The sequence below is a fragment of the Eptatretus burgeri genome, chromosome 6, assembly GCF_056783735.1.
Source record: "Eptatretus burgeri isolate ZD-2024b chromosome 6, Ebu_testis_v1, whole genome shotgun sequence".
Classification (NCBI taxonomy): Eukaryota; Metazoa; Chordata; class Myxini; order Myxiniformes; family Myxinidae; genus Eptatretus; species Eptatretus burgeri.
Window position 1 is genome coordinate 102574665 of NC_140966.1, and position 15116 is coordinate 102589780.

The 15116-nt window shown below is 49.7% G+C and overlaps 1 protein-coding gene across 1 annotated transcript in view; it reads left to right on the forward strand.

Annotated features, from left to right (window-relative positions):
• Positions 1-11438, forward strand: part of LOC147025485 (uncharacterized) — a 47739-nt gene extending 36301 nt beyond the window's left edge. Inside the window, exons 5-6 of the mRNA XM_085887086.1 lie at positions 10567-10796; positions 10966-11438. The gene's annotated coding sequence lies outside the window, so the exon portion shown is untranslated. The remainder of the gene's footprint in view (positions 1-10566; positions 10797-10965) is intronic.
• Positions 11439-15116: the final 3678 nt, after the last annotated feature.

Sequence of the window (15116 nt, forward strand, 5' to 3'; positions counted from 1 at the left end):
AGCCAGGCTGCTCGCATGCAGTCTCTGGCTCAAACAATCCAGGTGACAGGGAACGTGGCCGGCTGCTCACACGCAGTCCAAGGCCTTCCCTTTTGAACTGAACGCAGTGAACCACAACGGTGCATGGGCTGCACAAACGTAGTCTCCGTGCCAGCTCAAGTGGCACACGCAATGAGCACAACGAATGGATGGATGAATGGATGCACGCAAGCACGGTGCACGGGCCGCCACTGCAGGCCCGTGTTGTAGCTGCCAACAGGGCAGTTCTTGCAGCTTGCAAACTGTTGCTTTCTGGTCCTGGCCCACATGGCAATGAACAGGGGGGGGGGCAAAGCAAAAATTGAACGTGCTGGTGAACAGGGGCAGTGGGCATGGCATGGCAAAGGTAGCAGGCATACACAGCCCGCAGAAGAAGGCCGCTGCAGGCAAACACAGCCGGCAGATGAACTGGCCGGCACAGGCCTTGAAGCACAGCAGCTGCAGACAATCCGACCGGCACAGGCCTTGCAGCACAGCAGCTGCAGACGATCCAGCCGGCACAGGCCTTGCAGCAAAACAACAGCTGCCGATGAAGTGGGCCGGCCTTTGCCTTGCAGCAACGCAGCCAGCAGATGAAGCTGGCCAGCCTTTGCAGTTCAGTGGAGGTTGGTGGAGGGAGTGCGGTGGTGCTGGCCACTCGGAAGGCGGGCTCGGACCTACCCTACGGTCTCCCTCCCAACCTATCGCCTTTGCCTGTCACTGTCCATACCCACTCCCTTAATTTGTCCAAACCCCAATTTAGCCCCAACTTATTTTTTTATTTTTACTTCCCCACTATAAATCGTCCCCTAACCCCCTTTATCGTCCTTGTTCGGCTAACCTATCCTGTCACCTAGCCTACTCCCAACCCCTACGTTCCCTTCCCGGAGGGGAATAAGGGAGAGCTAACGTCCTGTGTCGAGGCCCAACAAAGCCTCAGAATGGCCTCCCCAGACTTGAGCGATCTATAACACAAAGTGGGTCCAGCGGCCCACAACGAGAGCAAGGGGATGGATGGTGCGGAGGGGTACACTTCCTAATCTACCCTAACCATTTAACTGTTAAACTACCCCGGGGCTTTCAACAAGCGCCTCTCGCTTAAACTATTGGTTCTAACAACCCAGATTCCCGTCGCCTATGTTGGTGTCCTCACAATTTCGGGCCTCGCCCCCAATTTTCTCTCCGTGCCCTCACACGGTCTCATGGCTGGGACACGTGCTCCCTTTGGCAGGCACGACCCTCTGCCGAATCTCCCGCTATGGCACCCCCGGGCACTACACTGCCTCCGAGCCTACCAGCTCTCTAACACCGGGGAGTGCCCCCCATGGCACCTCCCCTAAAATGCACACGTGGCAGGCTGGCTTCCCAGGCCCCTTTCCGAGGGTCACCCGTGCCCACAACACTGCCCACGCGGCTAATGGCGCCCCGGGCCCCCGCACCAAGCAGGCGCACCCGTGCCCACTACGCTATCCCGGCCCCCCATGGGCCCTTGGCCTACCACGGCCGACTAGCCTGGTGCCCGGGGTACCCACTCAGCGATACTCAACTTTCGCCACCACGCTCCCAGCCTGTCAACAGGGCTCCTGCACCCCTCCAAACGGGTTTCGAGCCTACACACCCACCAACAACAAAACAACCTCCATTTTTGTTAATTTGACTAACTCAGCTGACTCACTCTACACTGACCACGGGGTCCCTTGGGCGGGAGTCACTCCTCCCCCCAATCACTCATCGCACCATGCATTCCCCATTCGCTCCACTCACACAGACCCGCTGGCCTCACTCACTCACCAAGCACATGCTTCCACTTCACTCACCAACTCTTCAACACACTCACCACTGAACTCTGCCATCCTTCTAACTACTTCCCCTAACTAACTCGTGCTCCCACGTCGTCCCTTAAAATATAGCACGTTCCATTTAACACTACGTAGCTAAACTACGTCCCCTCTACACATTCACAAGTCTGTCACTGTCTCCAAAATAATCCCATAAGTCCATTTACCCAACCTAAATCTCGCTATCATCCCTCTAACTAATCCATTCCACGGGCCCCATGAGGACTTACCCCTGCCCCATGGAGCCGGTCTAGCTAAGCTAACCCTTCCCCCTAACTAGTTTCCATCCTGTGCCCTGGTCAAGGGGGTCTTCCACCCCTTGCCCAGGAATCCTGTGCACCCGAAAGTGAGGCTTGCTTTTTTTTTGTTTTTCTTCACATGCGCAGCACCAGCGCGGCAACTCACAGCTAGCGCACTTTGCACCTGCCCATGACGTCATGCAGCTGCACGTGTACCTCGTCCCTCCTTGGACGGTACCATCCGGCAGGGATACCCCTCCTGCCGGATTCCAACCCCACGTGCAGCCATGGCGTCACCGTGCGCATAAAAAAAAAACAAGCCCCACGTCTCGAGGGGTTCCCCACGCGAACACATGTGCTTTGCCCGTTGGAGCTTAACACACGCGATCGCGTGGAGAACCCGTCCGGTCCAAATCCGTAATCCTGCCTAAACTTTGTCCGTCCGCGGGATCGGCAAATCCACCGCGTGCGTTTCCGGACCGGGACTTCACTCTCGCAAGCGAGCACGTGGGGGCCTCGTGCGTTGCACAGCACGGACCTTGTGCTCAATGCTGGGTGAACCCGGCACGGTCCCTGAAACAACTACAGCCGCTACCCGGCTTTCTTTCCTCACATGTCGCCGTCGTCGCCATTCAACACACGCACTCCCGCGTGTTACGACGCTAACACACCTCACCATTAAACTCACACCGGGAGACGCGGCTGCATGTTCACACATGCCCACCGACATCTCCCTTACATACCGCTTTCACACACACGGTCTCCCTTGCACTCGGCCGTTCACTCACGCATGCCATCTCCCTCGCACACGTGGCTCCACTCACTCGCGGCCTTCCACTCACTCGTGCCATTTCCCTCACACAAACCATACCACTCACACATGCGGGGGCACTCACCCGCGGTGCCTCATCCACACACCGTGCCTCACTCACACACGCGGGGGCACTCACCCGCGGTGCCTCATCCACACACCGTTCCTCACTCACACACGCGGGGGCACTCACCCGCGGTGCCTCACTCATACACCGTGCCTCACTCACACACGCGGGGGCACTCAACTGCGGTGTTTCATCCATACTGGACGTTTCACTCACACACACGGCCTCTTCCACTTGCGGTGCCCCTTTTACACACGGCGTGCTGGGAAGCACGTACTCCGGCACAATCGCCACCACACCACTCACACACGGGGTCGCTTCCACACACGGGGACGCACTCACACCTTGCACCACACACACAGGGACAACTAGACTGGGGATTCGTGTCCCCACAAGGGTCTCCGGGGCCTCTATACCCCCCAAGCTCTCCGTGCACCTGTCCACAGCACTCCTCCCCTCGACCTCGCAAAGCACGACCGAACTCACCTGGTCGTGACTCGCCTCAAGGGGGCATACTCCCTCCCCTCGTTCCTGGAGGAGGCTATCCCGCTGCTCGCACCGGGTCCCTGCATGGTCCGCCAGCTCACCCCCATTATCCTCCACTACCTCCGTGTGTGTGTGTACGTCTCTAGCCTTGTCATTATCATGCAGTCTCTCCTCTATTTTTTCTGTCTCCCGTGTCTCTATACATTTATAAGTTTCTGTTGTCCCCTCCTGTCTATTAGTGTCCGCTTCTTTCTGGCGTCTTTCCCTTATCTTTATGTAGGTCAACCTTGCTTTTTCTTTAAGTCGCTCCCGTCCTTCCCTGTTTTTCACTCCTTGCTCTTTCACGATCTCCGCGTACCTCATCCTTGCTTTCCGTATTAATTGTTCTTTTCTCTCCCTCCCAATTACTTTCACCTCGTCTCTTGTCTCCCGAATTATTTTTTCCTTACCCGCCTCCACCGCGGGCCCGACAGCCGTTGCACTCCCTCCCAGCTCGTTCGCTCCCACACGTGGAGTTGCCATTTTGAGCTCCCTGGCCACTGCCTTCATGCCCGCCTGCAGGCTTTGGCCCATGTTCTGCGTCTCACCCCGCAGCTTTTTCATTTCGAGTGCGTTTGTTTCCATTTTCGTTTTCATTTCGTTCATTTGTTTGTTCATGCCTTTTATTTCGTTTTTCATTTCATTTGTGTTTGTATCCATCCTCGCTGTCATTGCCGCCAGCATGGCGAATAGCTGGGCCATGTCGGGTGCGCTTAGCTGAGCCGATTCGGCCAGGATCGGGAGGTTTTGGTGGAGAGGGGGAGGGGAGGTGTCATACACCGCGGCCGCCGCCGCACCTATTTCGGGCTCTGGGTTCAGTTGGACGAGTTCGTGTTCCTGCACAACCAACATTTCCTGCACGGGGATTTCATCCTGGACCATGGATCCTACATTACTACACATATACATTTCTAATACCCCCGGCTCACGCTCGCCTTGAGACGCCATCTTATTTCTCGTAAAGGGTTAATTTATCTCGCTCGTAATTTGGAGGGAATCGGGGGTCGCTCCTCTCACCCCTGGACCGATTCCCGTGAATTTAGCTGGAGACAGGAGAGCCCGTTTTCCCGTTCTCCGATACCAGTGCCGCGAGGAGGGCGATGAGTTTATATCGCACGACCTGACACCAGTGTTGCGGATTCGCACCCGCCGGCGTGCGAACGGCCACGTAACTCGAATCGCGGCACGTCGCCCACCGGACGGACAATCCAGTCGTGACCCTCTCGGACTAACGCCGGGAACTAGTCACGGGTGGACCTTTCGGCCTCACCACGATCGTGCCAATCGGCCCCCCGCGTGGGATAGGGTTGCTCGCCAAATTCGACCTACCTAAGTACCCACACGGAGGGTAGACCGGGCGATCGCACCTCGCCGCAGGTCGACTTCGGACACGGGCCACTTTAAGTGACCCGTTCCGTACTATCGGGATAACCGAGTGGTGTTATCGTCGGCCTCGACGGTTCGATTAATTATCGGGCGTTTTAGCCCACGACCAACCCTTTACGTGAAGTAAGATGGAGATTCAATAGAGGAAGACGAAGCGAAACGGGAAAACAGTTCAACATGAAGCACATTTATTTCGCGATGAACGGAAAGCACACATATACAATTACACCAAAAGCAAATGTAAAAGAAGAAGAAACACAATAATACACAAAAAGCAAATGCAACAATGCAGATCTAACCGACTACCGAGCACACGGCAACACTTATACAGTTTTACTTCACAGACGGCGCCGACAACACATACACTCAAAGCAAAAGAAAAGGACCACCCTCAAGGATGAGGGGGGTAGGCGGGCCTGGGGCCGAGACCGCGTCGGGCCTACCCGTCTGATGATGAGCCGCAAGATGGCGGTGGCGCCCCGACTCCGCGGGCCTCGCGGACAGTGTCTGGTAGGGGGTGGGAACGGGGCCCCCTTCTCGCACTATCTCAGCGTGGGGGGAAACAGGAGGGGGTTGTTGATGCTCGGGGGAAGGAGGATATCTCCCTGTCTCGGGTCCCGCGACGAGCGTCTCCACCACGACCTCGGTCGCGCCGCCGGCCTCTCCCTCCGCAGCTCCCCGACTCCGACACGAGCACCCCCTCGACCGCCTTCGCCGCCGCCACCTCTCCACAGCTCCGTCCAGCTGCCCTCTCCGTCTCCTCTCTTGACTCATCCCAACTCTTCACTGGCTCCGAACTCTTCACTCTCTCCCCTCCGAACTCTTGACTTTCTCTCCCCTCCGAACTCTTGACTTTCTCTCCCCTCCGAACTCTTGACTGTTTGGCGAGCGCGGCCCCTTATATGCCCCATGGCCTCGCTCCTTCACCTTCGACCCTTTACCTCCGACCCTTCACCTCTAACTGGCTCCCCATTGGACCGAGGAAAAGTGGGCGTGAATGCTTTCTGATCCATGAATTTGCATATAGCGACCACACTCCAACGCCCCTGGAGGCGGGGCCAAATCGCCCCACGCTCGCCGATAGGACGGAACAGAAGTGGGCGTGAGTCGTTTTTGATCTGTTTTCTTCGGAAAGGCCGGCGCTTTTGCACCCCTGCTCGGTGCGCGCCCTGCACGAGTCCAGTATCGGTGCCCACAAGCGGCGTGGGAATGACGGTGATGCGATGGTTGCGAGGGCGAGTTGTGACGGTAAAGGTCGTGGCTGTTGTTGTGAAGCGGCGTTGCGGTTGGTGGTTGTTGTGTGATGGCTGTTGAGACGTGGTTGGTGGTGGTAGTAATGGCGGCTGGTCCAAAATAAAGATAGTAAAAGAAAAACGGCTATCTCGAAGGGTCGCAGCCCGCATGAATGACATTTATTCCCTGACCTGAATGGTGGTTTGCGAATTTCGTCAACCACAACAACATATATATATATATATATATATATATATATATATATATATATATATATATATATATATATATATATATATATATATATATATATTTATATATATATATATATACTGTATATATATATATATATATATATATATACTGTATATATATATATATATATACATATATACTGTATATATATATATATATATATACATATATATATATATATATATATATATCCAGTATATATATCCATCCATCCATTAGGACCATACTCTGTGCAGAGCGTTGGTGCCGCCGAAGCAGTCTCCTTGGCTATTGGGAACAATCCTGGACGGGTCGCCACTCCGACACAGTATACCAGCATGCTGGCACTCATTTTGCCGACCTCGGAAGGATGACAGGCAGAGTCAACCCCACCTGGTGTTAATTCAACAGCTGAGCGGGATTTGAACTCAGGACCCTAGGATCCCAAGCCCACTACCTTAACCATTAAGCCAACACCAGGCATAGTATATATATATATATATATATATATATATATATATATATATATATATATATATATATATATATATATATATATATATATATCCAGTATATATATATATATGTATATATATATATATATATATATATATCCAGTATATATATATCCAGTATGTGTATATATATATCCAGTATGTATATATATATATATATATATCCAGTATGTATATATATATATATATATATATATATATATATATATATATATATATATATATATATATATATATATATATATATATATATATATATATATATATATATATATATATATATATCCAGTATATATATATATATATATATATATATATATATATATATATATATATATATATATATATATGTGTATATTTGCAGGCCAGGGTGTCGGGTGAGAAGACCATTGGGTGGGGAAGCTATGTCGATTCCCACCAGACTCCCCGGAATTGTAGGCTGTCGCACACGGATAATTCTGTGACGGGTCGCTTAACCGACCGTGAAAGCTAATAACTCAACCGCGTGACCTCGGGTCCTCCCGTCTATGGGTTAATTGGGTTACCTAATTAATCACGTGATTTAATTACCAGGGAACACGCCCTCGGTACGCCTTGTCCGAACTGGATCACTCTACCGGATGGGATGCAGCCGAGCGACACTGCCAAGGACGTATCGGCTAAAGGAACGGATCGTTGGGAACAAAGTCACGGCTAAAGTAGGGTTCAGACCATGCTGGATCAATGGAAGATACGACAAAAACGAACAGGGAGCATTCCTAATAATAATAATTTATTTACAAGCAGGCAAGAAAAGATATGTGGCACAATGATGATTTATTGGGGTGTATTGTGCAGAGATAGTAAGAAGCTTGTGGTGCAACAATAAACAGGCAACTTACAAAAGGGGACACAGAGCAGACTGAACGTGAAATTAATAACAATAATAATAACAAGGATTTTCTGCGGTCTTACTTCGGCAAACGGGCGTCAGGACACATACATACCCACACACACAGACACAGAAAACCTGATGAAAAGGGAGTTTAGAGCCGGGAATTGGGCACCGTAAAGGAGGAGCTTGAGTCGAGAAAGGGCTGAGTCCAGAGGGCGAGAGTGGAGTAGTAGGTGGGACCAGGTAGGCGGGTGGTGTCGTCGTCGTGTGAGTGGAGACGAGGAGCAGGAGGTGGGTCGTCGTGGTGTCGACGAGGCGAGGCAAGAGGAACTCAAAAAGCAAGAGGCAAGAGAGAGGGCAAGAGGGACTGCCCTGACCTTTATAGGGCCCGCAGCTCGGGGGGAGGAGCCATGCCGAATCCAAACGTCATCAACCGAATCGGGTGCTCCGATTGGCCCCGACCCCTCACGTGGCCCACCAGCTTGGGCCGGCAACCACCTCACTTCGTTTCCGGCAAGGCCATCTCAAACAGCGGCAATATTGCGCTCCGACCCTCCGAGATGACATGAATCGTCCACACCGAAATTGGCACGCGAATCATCCTCCAAAAAGCCCCGTGCGACCGGTCAAGGGTCCCACATGCCCGCTCGGGCGTTCGACCAGCGTCAATCAACGTGCTCGTTCCTCGCGCGCCAACGTGGCCCCACTGTACATTCGCTGGCCGTATAGACGAGAAGACGTTCACCACCCATGGAGAATCCACTGCTGCCAGCGAGGACCGAAGGTACATCATGGATAAATCCGTGCACGTCTCACGAGCGGCATATGTGTCTGCTTTCGAGAACACTCCATACAGTGCGCGCGGTTCCGCCATTACGCACGTGGCCAGCGCTCGCGTTCACACGACTCGACTAGCGCGTGCGCGGGGCGAACACCAATATGTGTCGGATATTGAGGTTACAAAAGGAACAAGCCGCTTCTACTCGCACACTCGTATCCTGCCCAACATGGCGTGGAGTCGGCTTTATTGGCCTCCGTACGCGTCTCATGCAGCGTGGGCGTCATGCTGGCCGTGTTTCCCGTGCCGTAATAAACACCATTCGTGCAGCCTCTTAAGAGGTATTTATTTGCATGCCTTTCTCATGCAATCGACAATTCTCCCCAGGCCATCGGAAGCTCAAGCCGACAATCCTGCACCAACAAGCACACCACATGACTCGGTGCTGCAGTTTTCCCACCATGGCGCCGCACGCGCTGGCCTCCACGAGGCCCCACCCGACAGTGAAGGCGCACGTGGCTGATCCACCGAATAATCAGAAAAGAAGAAGAGTAGGGATGAAATGAAGGAGAAAATGATTTAAGCAACCCTTGCTATTAGATCATCGCAACGCACTCCCTTCTTGTCCCGCTAAACAAAAGGAAGGGGACTATCTACACGTATAATAATGGAATAACTGTCTTGGGACACCTATCTGTTGTATGCATTCGGTTCCTAGAACCGCAACTATATCTTCTTCTTCTTTCGGCTGCTCCCGTTAGGGGTCGCCACAGCGGATCATCAATATGATCCGCATAGTGATTTGGCACATGTTTTACACCGGATGCCCTTCCTGACGCAACCCTGGTCACCTCTTGCGACACAGGGATCTGGTACACCTATTTTAACCAGGGTATACACCGGCCCAGTACACTGGTACTCATTTCGCCGACCTCGGAAGGATGACAGGCTGAGTCAACCCCTGGTGTATTAATTCAGTGGCCCAACGGGGCTTGAACTCAGGACCTTTTGGATCCCAAGCCACTGCCCTTACCACTGTGCCAACACCAACCGCAACTATATATATATATATATATATATATAGATGACAGACATATATATATCACGATATCTCAAAACGTGGACAGATTCGGCCGAAACATGGTGGACAGGTTGGGTGTGAGACAAGGGCAAATTGATTCGATTTTGGTGAAGATACAAATCCAGATCTGGATGTGAGAATTTTTGAATTTTTAAAGTGATTCTTCACTTTTGGCAATGGAGCCAAAAACAACATATAACAATAATAATAATAATAATAATAATAATAATAATAATAATAATATTAATAGTATAAAACCATTTCTTTTGTGGTACAAAGCATAAATGGCTGCTGAGGAACTTTCATTGTCAAGGAGTACAGTCCTGGACGGGTCACCACTTAAACGCAGGTTACCCTGAATGGTCATTACCCCAGTTAGTTGATACTCATTTTGCCGGCCTTGGAAGGATGACAGACTGAGTCAACCCCCTGGTGAATTAATTCAGCGGGCAACGAGGCTTGAACTCAGGATCCTGAGGTCCCAAGCCAGGCACCATGAACCAGTCAGCCAACACCAAGCTTCAAAAACTCTTTCTCTTTCTCTCTCCCTCTCTACATATATATGTATATAATATTTAAAAAATGCATTGGGCCCAACCTGTTTGACGGGATCAGGCATTGCGTGACGGATGTACCCACTCCACCGAGTGCCCTTCTAGTTTCTCATAGTTTTTGTGCTTTTCTTTGTGACTGCTTGAATGAGTCCGTTTCTCTGATAACAATCTCTAATTCTTGTCTTTGCTCAACTTCTACAATGAAAATAACTCCTGGAATCACATCACGTGTTGCGAAATAGACCCACAATACCTGTAACCTGATTCTTTAACCATTTGCCGTGAATGACTGCAAAATATATTCATTCAACGATTAACTAATAACTATCTCTAACTGATGTTAATCCAAACCTTTATCTTATCTTGTTGAATATTGCTTCTCCCATCATTTTAATTTGCCCTTTTCTCTGCAGACAAACTACCGTGGATACCGAATGAGGAACCATCTGAAGAAAACCCTCGATGAAAACGACAACTTTACTTTTCAAGATGAATCTGCAGATTACAACGTTACAAATCATGTGGATTCCTCGTGATCAAGATCTCGGAGCGATCAGGTACATTCCAGCAGACCGAGCTCTTGCAGTCCGTGTTTCAGTCCCAAATACGATCGAGACTCAGCTCTGAAGTTCCACCGATACAGGTGGGTAGAGTTATTTGAATCTGAGTGAATTATGATGAGGGCAGTGCCCCCACATGGTTTGAGGTCGAAAACCACCAAGAATACATTTCCACGTTATGATGATGTGGTGTCTTCCCACAGGCTTGAGAGAAGTGGGGTGAAGAGTAACTTTCTGTTTTTCCCTGCCAAGGAAGAAGCACTCGTCATCATTGAAGCAGGTTCGAGGATACCGAGCCGTGAATGATCTGGAAAAGAAACGTGAAAGTGCAACAACTATCCAGGTAAGAAACCACATTTTAGAAACATTTTAAACAATCTGTAAACTATCAAATAATCTTCAGTGGTGGAGATTTCTCTCTTGGATTGTCCTTGCTGGTGTTACCACCTGAGTCATTGTTCGTGATTCCTCCAGTTCAGTTCCATAAAACAGATTTATCTGACTATTATTTACAGATATCCTCTTAATTTCACTCGTGCTTTCTAATGTCCATAATTCTACAACTGATATCAGGTGAAGTGTCGTCCGATACCCCTCCCTGAATGTCGATCCTTCTCGGTCCTTTTGGTCTTCCTTTTAACATTTCCATTTGAAACATATTTTCCCTGGGATCAGAGTCAATGCTGGGCACTGTCCCATGGGGCACGTGCTGCAAATCTGTTTAACCCCTTGGCTACGATAGTTCACTTCATGATTGATATCTGACTTGATTCATCGTCAGACACATGAACATGGAACAAGCATTACTTACAGACAGCAATGACGTGTCGGAGAATGCCATCATTGATCACTTTGCGAAGATGTACAACAGATGGATGCACACCCACACTCTCCCCCCCTCCTTCCCCCTCAAAGAAAAGGTATACTTTTTTGTGTTTATAAAAAATATTTCAACAAGTACATCCTTCGACCTCGTGTTCGAAGATCCATGACGTTGGTTCAAGCTGTGATAAGCATAGATTGACATTTTGTGTTCTCTCTGGCTTGATATATTTTTGAATTGTATTTTGCTCATTTTTCACTTTAATTCCACATTTAAGGATATTCAAAGGTTCTCACCATGAGCCTGGTGTGGCTTAGTGGTGAAGTCGGTGGCTTGGGATCTTTGGGGTCCTGAGTTCGAGCCCCGCTGGCTGCTGAGTTAGCATCAGGGGGGTTGACTCCGCCTGTCATCCCTCTGAAGGTCGGCAAAATGAGCACCAGTATACTGCTAATTATCCCTGCAGGGTCGAAGGCGACTTAAGGGTTGGTGTCAGGAAGGGCATCCGGCCGAAAAACATTGCCACAAGAAAAGGTACCATGATTGGAGCCAGCAAAAAGCTGACCCCTACTCAGGGATAAAGGCTTTCAAATGCTGTGATGATGATTTAAAGGTTCTCACCCTTCTCCCTCCAATCAAACCCTCACTCCCCCTTCTCAATCTTTCCCGCACCCTCACATGCATTGGGCTGCCTCCTTCCTCTGCCCTCTCTCCTCCATTCCATCACTCCACCTCCTCACATCCTTAACTGCCTTCTTCCCCCTCTCTTTACTCCCCACTGTACCTCAACCCAGCACCACAGCACCTTTTCTCCTCGTCATCTGGTCCTCTCTCCAAGATCTTCTACCATCTCCCACATTCTTTCAACAACTCTCCTTACCTCCCCCCCAAAGCCTCGTCCCTCCCTCTTCCTTAACAGTGTGAACCGGGGCCTTCGCTCAAACCTGACATCTTTCCATACAGGTTGCCATTGGCAGATTAGGTCTGGTTTGTCAAACAAAAACGTTCATCCTTCAAGACGTCTCTGACTCCCTCGTATCTCTCCATGGTTACTCCCTCCTCCGGTGTGACAGACCTGAGCCTCGTCCTGGTGGAGGAGTTGCTCTCTTCATCAAAGACTCCATTCCTCACTCTCCATGCACTGCCCTCACTCCCCCACGCCCGCAGGAATACCTCTGCCTGCAGCTTTTCCTCCACTCCCACCTCATGTTTATGTGTGTGTTGTACCGTCCTCCAAACAGTGATGACTCCATTTGCACCTCACTTTCCGAAAACATGGACCAACTTCTATCCTCTCATCCAAACTCTCCCTCATATATGGTGATTTCAATTGTCATCATGCCAGGTGGCTGGGCATGGGTACCTCTCTCACCTACCATGGCACTTCAGCAAAAGACTTCTGTGACTCATTGGGATTGACTCAATTGGTCAACTTCCCAACCCGGATCTCAACCAACGGTACTCCATCTCTTCTGCATATGATTTTGACAAATTTCCCTGAAAATATCTGCTGTTCTTCCTTAGCTCCAATCGGTTCTTCTGACCACATGCTTGTCAATGTAGATGTCTCTCTGGCTGTTGTTGGAGAACGACCTCATTGCCGTCGTGTCTGGCATTTCACTCAGGCCGACTGGCAGGGTCTTCAATCAGCCATCAAACTTCGACACTGATCTCCATCGCTACTTTCTCCAACATCAACTCATCCTGGGAATTCTTTCAAAGAAACTTGCTCTCTCTCTCTCTATCACAGATTTATTCCCTCTCGTCGACAGTGGTCCTATCCTTCGTCCCTCCTATGGTTCACTGAAGCTTGTGGTGAGGCAGTTGTCTGGAAACAACTTGCCCTTGCCTCGTGGAAAGGAAATGCAACTGAGGGTAATCCCAGTTCCTTCCTTAAAGCTTGGAACATGTCTGTATCTACCCTCAGGAGAGCCAGAAAACAACATCTTTCTTCTCTCAAGTCTGGAATCAACCTCTCTCCCTCCTCCAAATCCTGGTAGCGTCTCATCAAATCTGTTTCTGGTGTATGTTACCCCTACATTCACTCCCTTACCTTAAATGGCCACACTGTTGACACTGCAAGTGAAAAGGCTGAATGCCTAAACTCTGTATTTGCATCTATATATTGTCTCCAAAACTCATCGCTTTCTGCACCCACCATACCCAGTTGTAACCAGCTGTCCCTGGACTCTGTGCCCTTTTCTTCTGACAAAGTGGAGAGCTTGCTGTCAAACCTCAATTCAGATTCTGCAACCGCTCAAGACAGCATCAGCCCACCTGTCCGAAAACCCACCCCTCTGCTCTTGCTCACCCTCTCTCTGTTATATTCACCCTCTCATTTGCTCAAGGTCACCTGCCATCTGACTGGAAATCAGGAAACGTAACCGCTCTGCATAAAAAAGGTCCAAAAACAGATCCCTGTCACTGCAGACCAATCAGCCTTCTCCCAATCATCAGCAAGGTTATGGAATCCATCATTGCTTCAGATATGAACTCTTTGCTCTTCTCCAATGGCTTGATTTCCGAATATCAATTTGGTTTCAGACCAGGTCTCTCCATCCTGGATATGCTGCTTCTGCTCTCCCAACAATGGATGGAAGTCCTCAATGCTCGACATTAAATCAGAGCCAAATCCAAATATATATCGTGTGCTTTTGACACAGTCTCGCACCCCTGCCCTGCTCAACAACCTCTCTTCCTATGGTATCCAAGGCCATCTCGACTCATGGCTCGCAGACTTCCTCTCCTGTCACAGCCAACGGCTGGCCTTAAATGGAGTTCTATCATCCCATCTTCCTGTCCAGGCTGGAGTTCCTCAAGGCAGCATTCTGGGCCCTGTTCTTTTTCTAGTTTTCATCAGTGATCTCTCTGACTCTCTGGAAAAACCTCTTTATCTCTTTGATGATGACTCCACCGTCTGCCATACCATCTGTTCCCCATTGTTTTGTCCTTCCCCCTCCCACCCCTCTTGTCTCCTGCCCCCCTTGTTGTGTGTTCAGTGCTAGCTCTTATTGGAGCCTTGGCACTGCACACAAAAAAAAGGTTAGCCTTTATGGGTCTCCTTTTCGTTTGTGTTATCAATGCGGAACTTCGTACGGAACTTGGGACAGGCCGCATTTGCCACGCAGGAGTGGAGGCGACTCACCGGGTGATTTACCAATGTTCGCAGGAAACAAACCATGAACTTTAAATGTGAATAAGCAAATATAACTGATGCTTTAATGGAGTCAAGTACGCCTGGAATGTATGACGTCAAGAATTACTGCTCGGGTAACACATTACTTTGGAATGGCGAGGATGGTGGTCCAGGTTTACGGTTCAGTACGTTTTAACTTTTATCCTCAGCAGCGCTCCAAGCACTTGATCACGTTTTCCTTTGTCCTCGCAGCAGTTTCCAAAGCAATTGGTGATTTCATATGAATCGGATGTGCTTTGGAAAGGTTATCTGGTTTCTGCAGGAGTTTCAAAGCTAAATATATTTGATAATACCCGATTTCCTTGCCATTTCTCACCTCAACCTGTTTTCTAAATTCCAGATCCAAATTTTGTTACCCATCACAACAGTTGGCAGATATTTGACAAG